The sequence below is a fragment of the Crinia signifera genome, chromosome 1 (genome assembly GCF_055691185.1).
Source record: "Crinia signifera chromosome 1, ASM5569118v1, whole genome shotgun sequence".
NCBI classification, from domain to species: domain Eukaryota; kingdom Metazoa; phylum Chordata; class Amphibia; order Anura; family Myobatrachidae; genus Crinia; species Crinia signifera.
Genome location: NC_139217.1, coordinates 189,874,913 through 189,890,922, shown reverse-complemented (window position 1 = coordinate 189,890,922; position 16,010 = coordinate 189,874,913). Strand labels below are relative to the sequence as shown.

Genomic DNA, 16,010 nt, shown 5'->3' with positions numbered 1-16,010 from the left:
ATATGTTAACATTATGAACTACAAGGTGAACTTTATTGAAAACAGACATTTGTACAATGCAGAAATCTAAGTTTTAATGATTAGCTGGCTTGTAATTTTCTAGCTCAAATACATTTTCTGTAGATTGATGGAATTATATAGAAGTGAGTGTATAATGATTTCACATTAACTTTTATTCTTTTCTGTATGAAATTTCTGTCTTTTGTCAGCAGCATTTTAGCCTGTCTAAGGACTTTGAGATTTGTTGTTCATAATGGAGGTAGAATAAAAAGTCTGTCACATGTTACTTTTTAACAGAGCTGCAGTGGAAAGTCACGATAAGAATGAATAATTGCTGCCTCGCAGTTACAGTATGCAGCTTTACTTATGACTACAACTAGAGTGCTAGCTGCCTGAAATTAGTATATTCTCCCCATGCGTATGTCTATCTGCAGTAGTATATAAATGCAATATACCTGTATGAAAAGTATACTTGGTGAAGAGATTAGACATTAAACTCCATTGGTATAGGTATTGATATAAAAGATAAACAGAGTGCTAAAAAAACAGTGAGGGGAGTGTATGGTATCGACAGCTTCCAAGGTATGGAAAAACATAATAGACTCAAGAAGGCGGGAATACCAGTAAGTTAAATACACTAGTGGTTGGAGGTCTCGGGATAGGTATAAAATTGTGGCAGAAGACATCAGGTGGATCCCACAGCCTAACTCCCAGCAAGGTCTCAAGGTCTCTCCTTCTTTTCCATTTAAACATTTTGCCCACCCCCAGTTAAGAGGAAGTAGATTAACCACAACTCAGATTGCATTATAATTGGCAGAGGCAGAACTCTGGGAGGCAATGGAGTCATCTGCCGCCGGGCTCCTGCTCTCAAGGGGGCACCTCACCACCACTTCCAGTTTAAATCCATTAATTGAAAGCCATCAAAATTGCTTCTGTGGCTGAGTTCTGAAATATATATGTGTTCTCCCTCTCTTTCTGTATATACATACAGTATATAATATATATTTCATAACAGACTATATATATTTTGAATAACGTTGTGTGTGTGTGTGTGTGGGGGGGGGGGGGGGGGGCACCAATATTCATCTTGCCTCCGGGCAACTGGGACAAACTTACGCCACTGATAATTGGTAATATTATGGCTGGAACAGTTTGTCTACAATGTTTTCTCAGCCATCTACTGTATCGTCTTAGTTATTATCATCATATTTGAACTGTGACCTGTTTACCACCAGTCATATCCATGTTTAATCTTAGATAAATTATTTTGGCTTGAGGGAAATTCATGCCTAGTTAAAGCCAACATCCTCTTGGCCACTGAACAATACAGTGCCAACTTTATAGTCTCCCCTATTGTATATGGGGAACACTGGCCCCGACCGATTAATAACCAGCATGCAGGTTATTAATCGCTGATGGATTCAGACCGGCGGGCCCGCGCATTTAAATCGCTGTGTGGTCTACACACACACATCGATTTACATGCATTGTCAGGAATTTTCTGAGCAATTTAGTAAAATCACTCAGACAATGCATGAAAGTCGGCCCGTGTGTCGGGCCCATAACTTTACTGTGCTATTTACTACTCTTCCATCTTCATGTACTCTGAGGCATTGAGAGGCCCACAAGTTAGATCTGTATGCTAAAATACCTGCATATGGTTTAATGAGAGGAATGCAGCTGCTAACTTGTTCTCTGATCTGGCTCAAATTGAAAAAGAACAAAGGGCTGGCAGTTTACCACAGCTAGAATCGGGAGATTAATGACATGATTAATGTATTTTCACTGTATGAAGAAACCCCTACATTTCATAAACTGAATCCATGACTAGCATTACAATTAAGTAAAACTGAGTATATTGTGTTCAATTAGAAATGTGGTACATTTATTAGTGATAGCAAAGGAATTAAAATAATAATGATTGTTACTGAAATTGCATCAGATTTGCCATGAAACATAATCCAGTCATATTTTCCAATCCCACAGAAAACAGATCCCCCTCAAAAAAGCCCCAGGAAAAAAACTATTACTAATTTACAGCATAAGACTTCCATCACTAATGGCAATACTAAGTACCATGCTGGGAGCAAGAACGGATTAATTACATCAAATAGTAAGACTCCAGGCAGCAATGATAATAAGGGAATATATACTGGGAACAAACTGGTTAACCAGCAAGAGCTGATTAATGACTGTTCGATCAACAGGGAGTCTCAGCTTGGGATCTGTAACGAGAGATGTGTTCTGCTATTGACAAAGTTGGCCAAATGGAAATAACTATAATATGATAACTTCCAAACCGAAGTATTCAGAAATATGTAGTAGCCAAAATATATAAATGAAACAAATAAATAATGAAACAATTAAACCAAAACTTACCCATATGTACTATGAAAACTCCTCAAAATATTAGTGATAGGTCTAATATACGACACAGTGCTCTCAGTAATAAAACAGCCGAACGGACACCAAACACCCCCCCCCCCCCCCAACTCACTGTTTATTGAATGATTTCTGCAGCCTTTGGTCTGAAATGTAAGCCAATACTTACTTTTCAGAAGGCCGCTGATAGCCAAATTGGGGGCGAACACTGACGTCATGTGATGTCAGCCGCCCACCCCACGCAGGCATCAACACGCCTGCACTCCCAGGGGAACGCCCAATGTTTATATGGCGTTCGCACAGGAGGTATGCATATGCGCATATTTGCTCATTCGCATACCCTCCACCATCGAAAACAGGGCCGAATTCGGACCTGACCAAATTGGTCTGAATCAGCCCCAATTGTATCTACTTGATTCCCAATTGCTGAATCCCATCTGTACCTCCACTCACAACTGAGCTATTGCTTTCTTTGCAGATTTAGAATATTTTTTTAAACTCCTAGGTAACATACAGGTTTGAACCACTTCCAACACACTGTGCATGGGCATTGACTTCCTTGACACATAATTACAATAATGACAACAGCAATCACACTTTCACAAGCCATAAATAACACATTAATTGTAATATACAATCATTTTTTATATCAAAGTTTACTCAGTCTAAAGGCAATTTCCTTGACATTCAAAAGAGGTTAGATGGGAGAAAGAAAACCTTCCTGTAGAAATGAAAAAAAATTGACACCGAAAGCATCAAAGAATTAGGTACAGTACTGTAATTCCAATGTTTCTTAACCTTTGAGTGCCAAAATCTCTTTGAGAGATATAAATATTCACTAAGTATTCACTAAAATGTCAGTGCCACTCACATGAGGAATAAACTCAAATACACAGGGTGAGATTTAATAGGATGAGAGATTCAGAAAGTGATTTGGTGAGAAATCTCTAGTTTTTTTAAAGTGGCAATCATTTACACTGCAAACCAGTTTGATTATGAAGTGTATATGATTGCCGCTTTAAAAAAAATTGTATATTTCTTACCAAATCTCTCACTTTCTGAATCTCTCATCCTTTTAAATTTCACCCAAAATGTGTAAAAAAAGATTATAAATCCTATATACGGTAAACATTACAGGTCAATGTTTTCTTGGCAATTTTTACACCTATTTTGACAAATTCACTTGGAACTCTAAGGGTTAACATATGCAGAATTGGATATTCACAATGTGCAAATACAGGTTGAGTATCCCCTATACGAAATGCTCGGGACCACGAGCATTCCGGATAGGGGAATTTTTCGGTTTTTGGAATACATTTTTTTTTGCCATACTTACCTGTCCCCTGATGGTGTCCGGTGGTCCCTCGGCGTCCACCCAGTCCCCGGGCGTCCACAGCAGGCCTCCGGCATCTTCTCTGGGTCTCCAGCGGTCCCAGGAATGCATTGCGCGGGTGTGCGCGCGCACCGGTGACGTCACCGGCACTCGCGCAATGCATTCCTGGGACCGCTGGAGACCCTGGAGAAGATGCCGGAGGCCTGCTGTGGACGCCCTGGGACTAGGTAAGTATGAAAAGAGGGTTAGGGGGGTAAAAAAAACAAACAAACAAAAAAAATTCGAATGATTCCAAAAACCACGTTTTTTGGAATAATTCGGATAATGGATGCCCGGATACAGGATACTCAACCTGTAACAATAAGGAGCCAGGAAAAATACACTCTTGGAGTGATCCTCTACACCCCATACAGGTGCAAACAACAAAGTGAAAAATTCTTTCACCGGTGATAATAGTACATGAAAGATAATACCCTTCTATTGATAAGATAGTTTTTTGTCAAACTTCAAATTCCAAACAACACTGTAGAATGCAGTTCCTAACCTCCATTTACTTAGAGCCTCCAGAGATGGTGAACTTATATAAAACAATTTAATGTAGTAGTGGAAAAATATGTTATAACACAAGCAGAAACCCAGGTCAGCTTGCTGTTGTTTCCATCCTGTGTGCACCTTGTTGCAGCCTCTAGACCTTGCTCTTGGTGATGTATTTTTACGCTCCTTGGGGGTTTTATAAGGCTTTTGTCAAAAGCCTTGAAAAAGATCCCATGAAGGGTAGAAATGTGTAAAATAATTTGGAATAATTATACTTTTGGCTGCAATAAATACAAAATATGTCAGCAACACACAAATGGGTGTGGTATGGAGGCCTGACATTCGGGATTTTGACAGTAAGTATATCATAATCGGAATCCCAACTGAGGATACTTGAACAGGGGGGGAGAGTATATCGAATCCCCTTGCAGGCTCGCTGCACACCCCATACTAAGGGCTTGGAGGCTCGCTGCACCCGCCACAGGTTCTATTCACTCACTATGGGGGTCATGGACCCCCCACAAGGGTGAGTAGCATATGTAAGTCAAGATCCCAACTGTCAGGCATTTAACAGTCAGGAATCTGATGTCAGTATACTGACTGTCAGAATCCTGACTGTCGGGAGGTCATGTGGCACTCCACACAAATACTTGAATGTTAAAGAATTTCCCTCATCTTAAAGAACCTAGTCTCATTTCAACTACTGTAAGTTAAAAATGCCACACACTGTCTACCTAAAAATACCCATCATAAACTATTGGGAAGTGCTCAGTAATGTATCAGTAGCATGTTCAAATTTGGGACCTGATTCTGGTTTGCTCAGTAAGCTGTGAAAATTGCAGCTTACCAAGCACCAGAGACGCTAAATGCCGGATACCCCCCACCACCACCACTGCCAATTCCCCTTAGTACCATGCAATGTGATGTGTAATGAACAAACATCCCCTCGCATGCCAAATTATTTCTCCAGGCTTCACAAATAAATGTCAGTCTGAACTGACTTTTATTTGCCTGTGCCTGCCCAAAGATGGGGTGGACAGCTGACTTCCTGTGATGCCAGCCGCCCACCCGTGGCAGGCATGCCAGCGCCCGTTAAGCCATGGGATCGCCCAGTGTTTTCATGGGGATGCCCATAAAACAATGGGCATTCCCATGGGCGACTCCCATCCCCACCGCCGCCGTCGGACCTGGTCCACCCCGATCCTTGCCATTGTCTCAGCAACTATGCAAAGGGGAGCTACACTAGTGCATAATATGCCATGCACAGAGCCCCAAACATCAGAATGGGACCAAATTTGGCCCTGTCTGAGTAAACTGGAATTACCCCATTGGTGCGTAATATACAGTATGGGACCTTTTAAATCATTCTGTAATAGTATTTTGAGTTTAGTGTGCATTAGTTGTGTTCATCACAGTATCCATTTATTTATTTTGTCCCCTGTGTTATGCAGTATATGGAAAACCATCAGAGTACAGATATAAATATATTTTTCAGTCTATTTAATTGAAAGTGAATGCTTATTTTACAAATATTGTAGATACTTAACAGAAATGAACTGATTTTATATCTACAGTACCTGGCAGAGTTGTTTATAAGAAGTGAAAAGTCCATTGATCTAAAACCAACTGACAACGACTAGTACTGTAACAACTGAAAACCCCATGATTTTTTAAAAGTAAAGTTTCAATTTCAATTGAAGTCTGACTGTCTACATCAGTCGGATTTAACTTTTCAGACTCAACCAGTTGGGATATAATGCCGAGCATGGGGATGCACTTGATGGGGTCCCTCTGCCTTGGGATTCCTTGGAAAGTGGCTAAGGTGATCTTCTCTCGGTCCATCAGCGCTTAGCAAAAAATATGATTTGAATGTTCCTTTTTTTCATTTAAAAAAAACAAGATTTTTTACAACTTTTACAGTAAAGAAGCCATCACAGATCATAAAGAGCATACGATCAGAATGCTGGTTGTCAGGATGTTGGTGTCAGCATCTGCAATGAAGTCAGGATTTTGCAGATGGTGTTGTGACCGCTGGTAGAGGTTCTGGTGCCGGTATCTCACCAGCATAGACACTACACCACAGACACTTTAAAAAAGAGGAAATTAAGCAGCGCTAAAAAAAAGTCTTGTGGGCAAATCACTAAGATGCAAGCACTTTGCTATACAAGGAAGTGATTGAACATCACTAGCTGACCCCTGACTGTACAGCCTAGCTGAGAAGCCAGGTGCAGTCTGGCCATATTCCTTGCTGCAGTGGCACACAGCTGATGCAGAACTCCTCCCAAGCAGTCCGGACATGTCTGAGTTGTCCGGACCCCTGCAACAAATTGCTGCTTCACTGCCCCTGCAACAGGTCATCTCCATCCCCTTGCCACCCCATTGCATTGTCACGCCCCTTGCTACTACGGTCATGGTGAGGCCACAGTTTAAGTGCTTACGCATGCGCACCTGCATGAATTAGGCCCTAAAGCCCAAATAGGTGCTTCCATTCCCACTATTTTTATTCAAGACAGACTTATTAGAGCTTTTGTGTCTGGGTTCTAAGGATAGACCCCTTTGTTTTTGTATTGTGCATGATACTGGGCACATTTTCAGCATGTAAATACTAAGAAAAAAAATGTACATATTAATTGTTTGTAGATTTAATTCCATAAAGAATCATTTACACTGGTTAACATATTTACACATCTTGTACTTGAGGATTTGAACATAATATAAAAAGAATTATTAGACTATGACAGCAAAGGTTTAAATCTGCTTGTTGTAATCCTGGATTAACTGAAAATGTATTGTATTGAAATGGAAAAGCCAGTTTACATTCAGAGTTAATTGTAAATCTTCCTTTTTATTAGTCTCGTATAATTCTATATATGCTTAGTAAAGATTCCAACAGCTGCATCAACTTTAGACTGCCGCTGTTATGCAATGCTGCATTTTAGGATATTGGGCTGTGGGTGGTAGGGGTTAAGGGGGTTATTTAGACCTGATTGAGTGAATTTGCTGTATTCCAGGATTTTATCAACTATGTACTTTGTTATTTTTAGGAAAATTTGTAGTAGTGTATTTAGATGACATTCTTATTTACACTTCTTCCATTTCACAAAATCATGCGCACGTTCCCAGGTCTTACAGAAATTGCATGAGAATCAGTTCTAAGCTAAACTGGAGAAATGTGAATTTCATGTCTCTGAAGTATCCTTTTTGTGATATATTATCTCCAGTGGCGTAGCTACATTTTGGGCGCCCCCCCGCCATTAGGGCCCCCCCCGCCGCCGCCCCACCAAGCACCCCTACCAAGCACCCCTACCCATGCAAACCCCCCCTCAATCCCCCACAGCCTTACCTATCGCGCTGGTCCCGGCAGCTCCGTTCTTCTACTGAGGACCACCAGAAAATGGCCACCCCATACAGCAGACAGTTTCAGAGAACTGTGTGCTATATGGGGGCGGCCATTTTGAGTTAGGGAAGTCTGCGGGGGATTGGGGGGGGTTAACTATAGCACCAAAGCCCCCGGCGCCCCCACATGCACAGCGCCCCCCCCACGGTGGCGGGGGCTGCGGTGCTACAGTTACGCCACTGATTATCTCCCAAGGGGTTTTCAATAGAACCGAAGTAACTTTGAGCCATTCTGGAATGGGAGTGATCTGGGAATCTCAAAGCAGTCCAGAGATTCTTAGGGTTCGCCAGCTGCTACTGGCATTTTATCCACTCCTGAGTTGGTGGCATCCATTGTGGCGTTCACCAAATGGAGCCGATCGCTCTAAACGGTCACCCCAGGCGGTGCGTTCATTTCAGCTTCTTAAGCAGGCTTTTGTTTCTGCCCAAGTTCTTCAACACCCCAACCTGAAATGACCTTTTATTGTTGAGGTAGATGCCTCGGAGGATGCGGTTGCGTCAGTTTTGTCCCAGGAGGACCAGTACTCTTTTGAGATTCATCCTTGCGCATTTACAGTATACCAAGGAAATTCTCTCAGGCGGAGGCAAATTACGATATTGATAATAGAGAATTGTTGGCAGTTAAATACGCTGTAGAGGAATGGAGACACTGGATTGAAGGGGCCAAACATGTGGTTACCATTCTCACAGATCACAAGAATCTTCAATACTTTGAATCCGCTAAACCAGGGGTCCTCAAACTAGTTTGCTCTGAGACCCCATTAGACAATAAAAATTATTACGGGACCCCAGCAAGTTATTGCAGAAGCTCATCACATCACATGTGTAGGCAGCAGACAGCACGTACATGGCAGCATTGTGGAGGCACAACATGATGGGAGGAGTCTAAAATAACAGACAATTCAACAGATTTTCCAGACTCCTTGAATCACTGACTGAGATAAGAAAAGTCATCAGCCTAACAGTCAGCAAAATGGAGTTGAGACCCCATGCTGAGAAGGTCGGGACCCACTTTGGGGTCAGGACCCACAGTTTGAGAACCGCTGCGCTAAGCAATTGAACTCCTGTCAGGCCAGGTGGGCATTGTTCTTTACATGGTTCAATTTTGTGATTACATATAGGATCATAACAGTAAGAGACCTCACAGGCTCAGCGCTGCTTCTGATTAAAAACCCTCCCATGATGAGGCCACTCCTTAAGAATACATGCCGACCACAGGGGGGCCCTAGATAGAGGAGGGCTTAGGGGTAATGACCCCCTGAGCCCCCCCTTAATCCGGCCCTGGTTGTAACCAGAAGTACTTTGGACATTTTTTTTTTATATATTTTTTTAAATATCTGAATACCATAATGACATATCTTAGTGAAGTGAACAAGTATAATACTTACTAAGATATCCTTTAATTTATTTGCATGTTACTTAAAAAAAAATACCATTAGAGCTAAATGCATCAAACTCTGCTATAAAATATCACTGCTTGCAAAGTACTCTACAATATCTTTTTTTGGGCAACAAAAAAAAAAAAACTTCTAGAAATGATTATGGAAATGTATGTGGCCAACACTATTTTTGGAAAATATATTGTATTGTTACTGTTGCTAAATAAAAATAATAATGGTATACAAAAAGAAAATTGTATTATAAAAGTAATTTTGCTGAATACTAGAATCCCAATTGACACATTAATCACAATGTTCAAATGAAAATGCAAACACTTTCAAGCAACTTGGTGAGCTGCATTATAGTTGAGATGCAATGCCTGATTTAATATTGGTTTGATATTATGAAGAAATATAGCTAGGGATTAGGCTGGATGATTAGGCACAAGAATGACAGAAAAAAAACTAATAATGATCTTAATTTCCTCCTGATACAGATTTCCTGGCTGCATGTAAATGAACATGCTTGAAGTAAACCCTACAGTGGTTGCAGAGGAAACTCTTCAGCCAACCAATCATTTCTACTGAGACATACTTTAGGAGAGCAATTAAGTAACCAATTTATTTTTCTTAAATGCCAGAGAATATTTCAAGACCTGGCTGCTGACTTTCTGTCTTTTTTAAACTACTGGGAGCGGAAGATTGAAAAAAGAAATTTAAAAGTTTAAGTAGATCGGAGGCTTGGAGAGAATTGTATATTCAACAAGGGATATATAACCTTCAAGAGAAACACAAAATTACTATTTTAAAAGAGTAAAATAGATAGTATAAGGTTCATGGATGAACACATGAACATGTAGTTTATAATCACATGTTACAATACACTGATGAAATAGAATTCTACAGTAAAAAATTTCCGTGTTGTATATCCAGGTTAAGATGGGAGATTTCCCCAGTGGGGCCAGCTGTTTCAAAGCTCCACATTGGGATAGACTATCCACCGCATGGGGGCCCAGATCTTGCACATGATACTTAAGCCATTTGTAGTCAAAAGCTGTGTGGCTCATGTTGTGCATCTCCAGCTCTACCCCTCCATTCTTCACATTCTACTTCTCTGTGTGGCTTCCATCTTTTTTCTATAGAGTCCCAACAGAGATAAGTAGCATTCCCTCTTTTCCCTGCCCACCTCTGCTAACATTGATCTGCTTTTTCTAAAACATGACTGTGACTGACTGCTTCTGACTGTCTGATTTGTGGAGTACACATTGCAATGTGAATAGATGAAACAGTATTTTCTCTTGGCTAAATAAATGGTCAGTCTGTGTGTTAAACAAACTATTTTTTTTAAATAAGGATTTAAAACGATCTAATATACATATTTAAAGTGATGTGTAAATGCAAAAGGAATAGAAGAACAATGGGCGTAATTCTGTCAGTATTATGCGAGGGCCAACCAGCACAGGGCAAGCCCACCCAGCTTTCCGGGTCCATCCTTGCGATGTGAATACAAAAATTTGCAATCTCATCACTATTATGTGGCTCGCATATTAACGGTAGCACCTTGGCTGTGCATCCGAGCTCCAAAACCAGTCATCAGAAATACCGTGTTTTGGGGTCACAGTGGCTGCATGTGACATTATGCAGCTGAGGTGGCCTGCCCTGTGGACAGTCCTCTGTTGCCGCCACCCACTGGCCCCTACACTGCAGCCGCATTTTCTTGAATGTGGCCACAGTTTAAGTGCTCATAATTGTGCACTACCATGTTTTAAGCTGAATTAGGCCCAATATGCAGTGGCAGATTTTAACTATGGGCTGCAGGACTGTAGACCCACCGTAAATCAAATTCCTCAGCTCATATCAGTGAGCTACTGTAAGTGCAGTCTGTGAGACAACACTGGCTCACTGTGACTGGCAATGACTTACTATTGGAAGTCCTACCTACGCAGGCTGCGTTCAATGTTTCGATTTATTATCGTCTTCAGGAACCGAAGATGATAATTATCGTTCCTGAAGACGATAATAAATCGAAACGTTGAAAGCAGCCTGCCTGTTTGGGATTATTGCATCCCTGATTTGAAAAGTCCGTGAGTGCCGCCAGCATCCTTTCCTGTACATATTTCTTTACTGTGAGGGCACCGGGCACATTGCAACGATTGAATCGGAGTGCCGGGCATCACAACCCGATATATATATACTGTATATATATATATATATATATATATATATATATATATATATATATATATATACAAGGAAAAATCCATATCTAATTTGTGTCCAGTGCTGAAATACATTTGAGATGCCAAAAGCATATGTGTAGCATTTAAATTTTACAGGATCTGAATATAAGAGCTCTGCTGGTTATACTGTTGGACTTTTTGTTCTGTTCTGTATTTTCTTTTCACTACATCACACAGACAAATGGAATAAAATAAATAAATACAGGGTAACATACAGTAGCAAGGACAGACAATGCCATTCTTAACTGTTTGATGTAAAAAAGAACAATGCAGAATGCACATAAAATTTGTTACACAAAAATTGTTAGAACTAGTAAAAAATAAATTGCCTGCATTTATAACTTTGTATACATAAGAAGTTTATTGATGATGATGATGATGATGATTACTGGCCTACAACCAAATGTAACGTTCTATAGAACTACTGATTTAGCAGGAACAAGGATATACATATACAGTAACATTTTACATTTCTTATATTTTAAATATGCACTGTGCTCTTCAGGGGAAATTATATAAATAAGAGTATGCATTATTAGGGGGTTATTCTGGCAAATTCCTTCTCAAATAGCCAAAAACCATGTGCACTGCAGGTGGGGCAGATGTAACTTGTGCAGAGAGAATTTGAGCATGGCTTAGAAAGTGGCAGACTTTGTTAAACTTGGATCAAATCCCTAAGATATATCATTATGGTATGCAAATACTCCAAACTATGGAAAAATCTATATCTAAACTATTTCTTGTCCTAAGAATTTTGGATAGGGTATTCATTTTAAGCAATTCCTGTTTCCAATGGTCATGAAATAAATACTAAAAATACTCTTAATGCCCTCCTTAAAAATACAAGTACTCTAGTTTACCCATGTTATAAATCTTAAATATTTCCATTATAATTTTAAATTGTGCATAACGTACCACAACAACATCACTTCTGTAACCAGACCTAAAGTTTAGGCTGATAAGATAGCAGGTGCGTATTGTTTACTTGGCTCTATAAAGGGTCCCAAGCCTATCAATGTGCTATTGGAGTGTCACAGTGTTGTATAGCTGTACAGTACTTAGGCCCTTATCCTGGTTCACTCAACTCAGACAAATTCCTTCTCAAATGGACAAAACCATGTGTACTGCAGGTGGGGCAGATGTAACATGTGCAGAGAGAATTACATTTGAGTGGGGTTTTACTTTAAAGTGAGATGTATATTGCAGTGTAAAAATTAATTTTATTAAATGTATTTACTAAAAATAAATTTTAGTAAATGTATTTACCTTGCACTGAAACAAAATAACTCACCCAAATCTGACTCTCTCTGTACATGTTATGCAGCCCACACACGCATCGATTTTAGAATGCGTTTTGTACTTTTAAAGTACAAAACGCATCGTGCGTACAATTATCGGGGTGTATTCGTGCGGCGTGTGCGACGCGATGCTGTGCTATGCGCGTTCCCGGGGGCCGATTTTAGATGTCCAAAAAAGTATGTGCAGCAGGTACTTTTTTGGACATTATCGCATAGCATCGGGCTCAGCATTATACAGGCATACGAGCCGATGCTATACGATGTTTTTTTTTTTTTTGGGGGGGGGGGAATAATTACATACAAATTGGTATCAACAACTTTATTGCAGGTTTAAAACATGTGAACTCGAACAAAATAAAGGTCAGAAAAAGCCAGTGAAAAAATGTGCTTAAATCGCACAGCATCGCATCACAGACAGCAAAATAACCATCACATCGGCTCATGCTTAATTCTGGCAGAAAAATTGTAAAGAACCATTGTACAGCCAAAAACGCATAGCACTGAAATCGGTGCGTGTGTGGGCACCATTACATCTGCCCCAACTGCAGTGCACATGGTTTTGTCCATTTGAGAAGGAATTTGCATTTGAACTGATCCCTGTTCATCTTCTTTCTCCTTTTATTACAGTGTGGGCATAACAATGGTAAATTAATTGTGTCTGTATACAGTAAGCTGCTGTGATATTTAAAAAGAGCATATTAAATCTTTTTTTCAGCTAATATTTTATTTTGTTTGTCATGAACACATTTCATAAGCTAAAAATGAACTATTCCCTCTGTGTTCTAAAGTGGTAGCCTACTTTTCTTTGGCGCTACCATAGACATAATTATTTGTAAGTATTTAAATGAATTACTGCAATGAAAGATGGCAGTTGTGTTGTTCATAGATAAAATATATGTTGATAAGAAGGACTAATTGAATGATTCAGTCATGTGACATCCTAATACCCTGCCCGATTGTGGAGTATATTTAAAATGTTGGATCGTATATTTAAGCTTTCTGCAGTGACTGGTTCATGCATATGCCTACACCTGGGGTAGCCAACTCCAGTCCTCGAGAGCTACCAACAGTGCATGTTTTCCAACTCTCCTCACAGAATCACAAGTGAAGTAATTAGCTCCACCTGTAGATCATTTAAAATGTGTCAGTAAGTAATGAGTGCACCTGTGCAGAAGCTAGGTTGTCTGGAAAATGTGAACTGTTGGTAGCTTTGGAGGACTGGAGTTGGCTACCACTGGCCTACACCATAACTGTACAGAAAATCCAATGGTGTTTCATAAAGTAGGCTGATAACTCTGCTGCCTTTTTCCCCTTTAACACAACATGCCGGGAATTGTTCCGCGTCTTGCAAGATGCCATATTCCCATGCAGAAATCTGGGTTGATGAATGTTCATGTTTAAAAACCGAGGATTTGGCTGCATGCTGGATAAAGTTATCACAAAGGATGCGGAAAGTATGCTGATGCTGGCTTTCCAACTACTGGCACGATACCAATGCTGATATCCCGACATCAGTTAGGATGCCGGCACCTGAATTTCAACTGCCATGATGCCATATGTGTAAATGTGTGGGCAGTGCGATTGTGCAGCAAGGGGTGTATGGATTAGATTTAAGCACTAGTGGTGGGGCTTATAGTAGCTGTGGGGTGGAGGGATAGAGTAGGGCTACTTGGTGGGAGGGTTAGGCACTTAAACTGGGTGGATAGGGTTTAGGTTTATGAATGGAGTGCATGTTTTAGGTTTAGGCACTAGCAGAGGGTTAGATATAGGCTGCGAGGGAGGTGAGGGTTAGGCTGCTGGAAGGAAGGATTAGGGTTTGGGGGGCAGGGGGAGGGGAAGTATACTTTACTGACCCCTGTCAGGACTCCCTCTTTCAGGATGCTGTCGTCAGTATTCTGACCGCTTATCATCTTTATGAATCTTGCATGACAGTAATAGTACTTTACCTACCTGCAAATATATTAATATACTATTATGTTACTTAATGAATTTTGTGTTTTACACATCTTTTACACCAGTGGTCTCCAACCTTAATTGAGACAAAATAAAAAACCATGAAGAGCTACAAAAATGTGCCCAATGCCCCAATATGCTGCACACTGTAACCCGACACATTATGCCACACACCACAGTTCCTCTGACACATCATGCTGCACACCAGAATGCCTATGATACTATTCTGCGCCTTATAATGCCCCTGACACATTATGCCACACACTGCAATGCCCCTCACACCTAATGCATGCATACGTGTGCCGCAGGCACAAGGTCGAAACATTGGGTGTACCGTTTTTGTGTGAACTGCAGGCCATGCCCCCAGCCCCTCTGTCTGCTTGCCTTAGAAGACATATGCACAGTGTTTAATCCCCACAGAACCGTCCCCAAAAAATGGGATGTCCCGTGAAAATCAAGAAAGTTGGGAGGAATGCATTAGGTCACACACCACAATGCCCAACACATTATGCCACACCGCAATGCCCTGACACAAGATGCAGCACACAATGTCCCAAAGTAAGGCTTCTAATAAATTGTAAATTACCTGCTTATTGCCAGGGGTCAATATCTGTTGCCAAGGGGTCAATGCTTATTGCCAGGGGTTAATACTCATTGCCAAGGAGTTAATGCTTGTTGCCAGGGATTAATGTCCATTGCCAGGGGTTAATGCTCATTGCCAATTGGTCACTGCTTGCCCACCTCTTTTGTCTTCACCCACACCCCTCCGCCTGAAAGGAGATAGACGCTAGAAGTCATATTTGACTTCTAGCTTCTGACAGGGAGCTCAGCGCAACAGCTTTACCCAGAAGTGCCTAGAGCGCTTAGCGCTGTGCTTCCTGTCAGACGTTACAGGTCAAATATGACCTCTAGCATCTGTCTCCTCCAAAGCGAGGAGTACGGGCCTGCGGGAGAAGGCAGAGGCAGCGGAGAAAGTCAGCGGTGGGGGAAGGCAGCAGCAGTAGCGGGTGGAAAACAGTGGTCTAGCCACCCAAATTGCTCAGGTAATATTGGTAATATTGTCTTCCCATAAAGTGATCAGCATGTCCAGCCTATGCTTTACTAAACTCTAAGCACAATTACCAGTCATTCAGAGTTCCAATTACCTTATAAGCAGGCCTTGGTATGTTTTCAAGATAAAAGTAGTGAAAGCTCATAAACTCACAAAACAATACTTTTTGTCAAGCATAAAAAAGCACTTCAGAAAATAATACACATTGAGGATTTAATTAGAGTTTGAAGCATATCCTTATGAGAAGTGCAGGATTGCCTCAATATGAATGTCAAGCTGTTGACAGAAAGTCAATGTGTTTGGTATGTCCAGAGGGTGATACTGTCTGCTAACGTTTGCTGGACCCTCTGTACTGTGTGCCTGCGGTGTCTTCTGCAATACAGAATACAAGGCTAACTTTAAAGAAACAAAATAACAATGATGCTGAGAGAGAATAAAGGCATA

General features: G+C 40.8%; 1 protein-coding gene across 1 annotated transcript in view; it reads right to left on the bottom strand.

Moving 5' to 3' along the window:
* STPG2 (sperm tail PG-rich repeat containing 2) overlaps positions 1-16,010 on the bottom strand; it is a 575,709-nt gene that overhangs the window by 158,303 nt on the left and 401,396 nt on the right. The window lies entirely within an intron of this gene.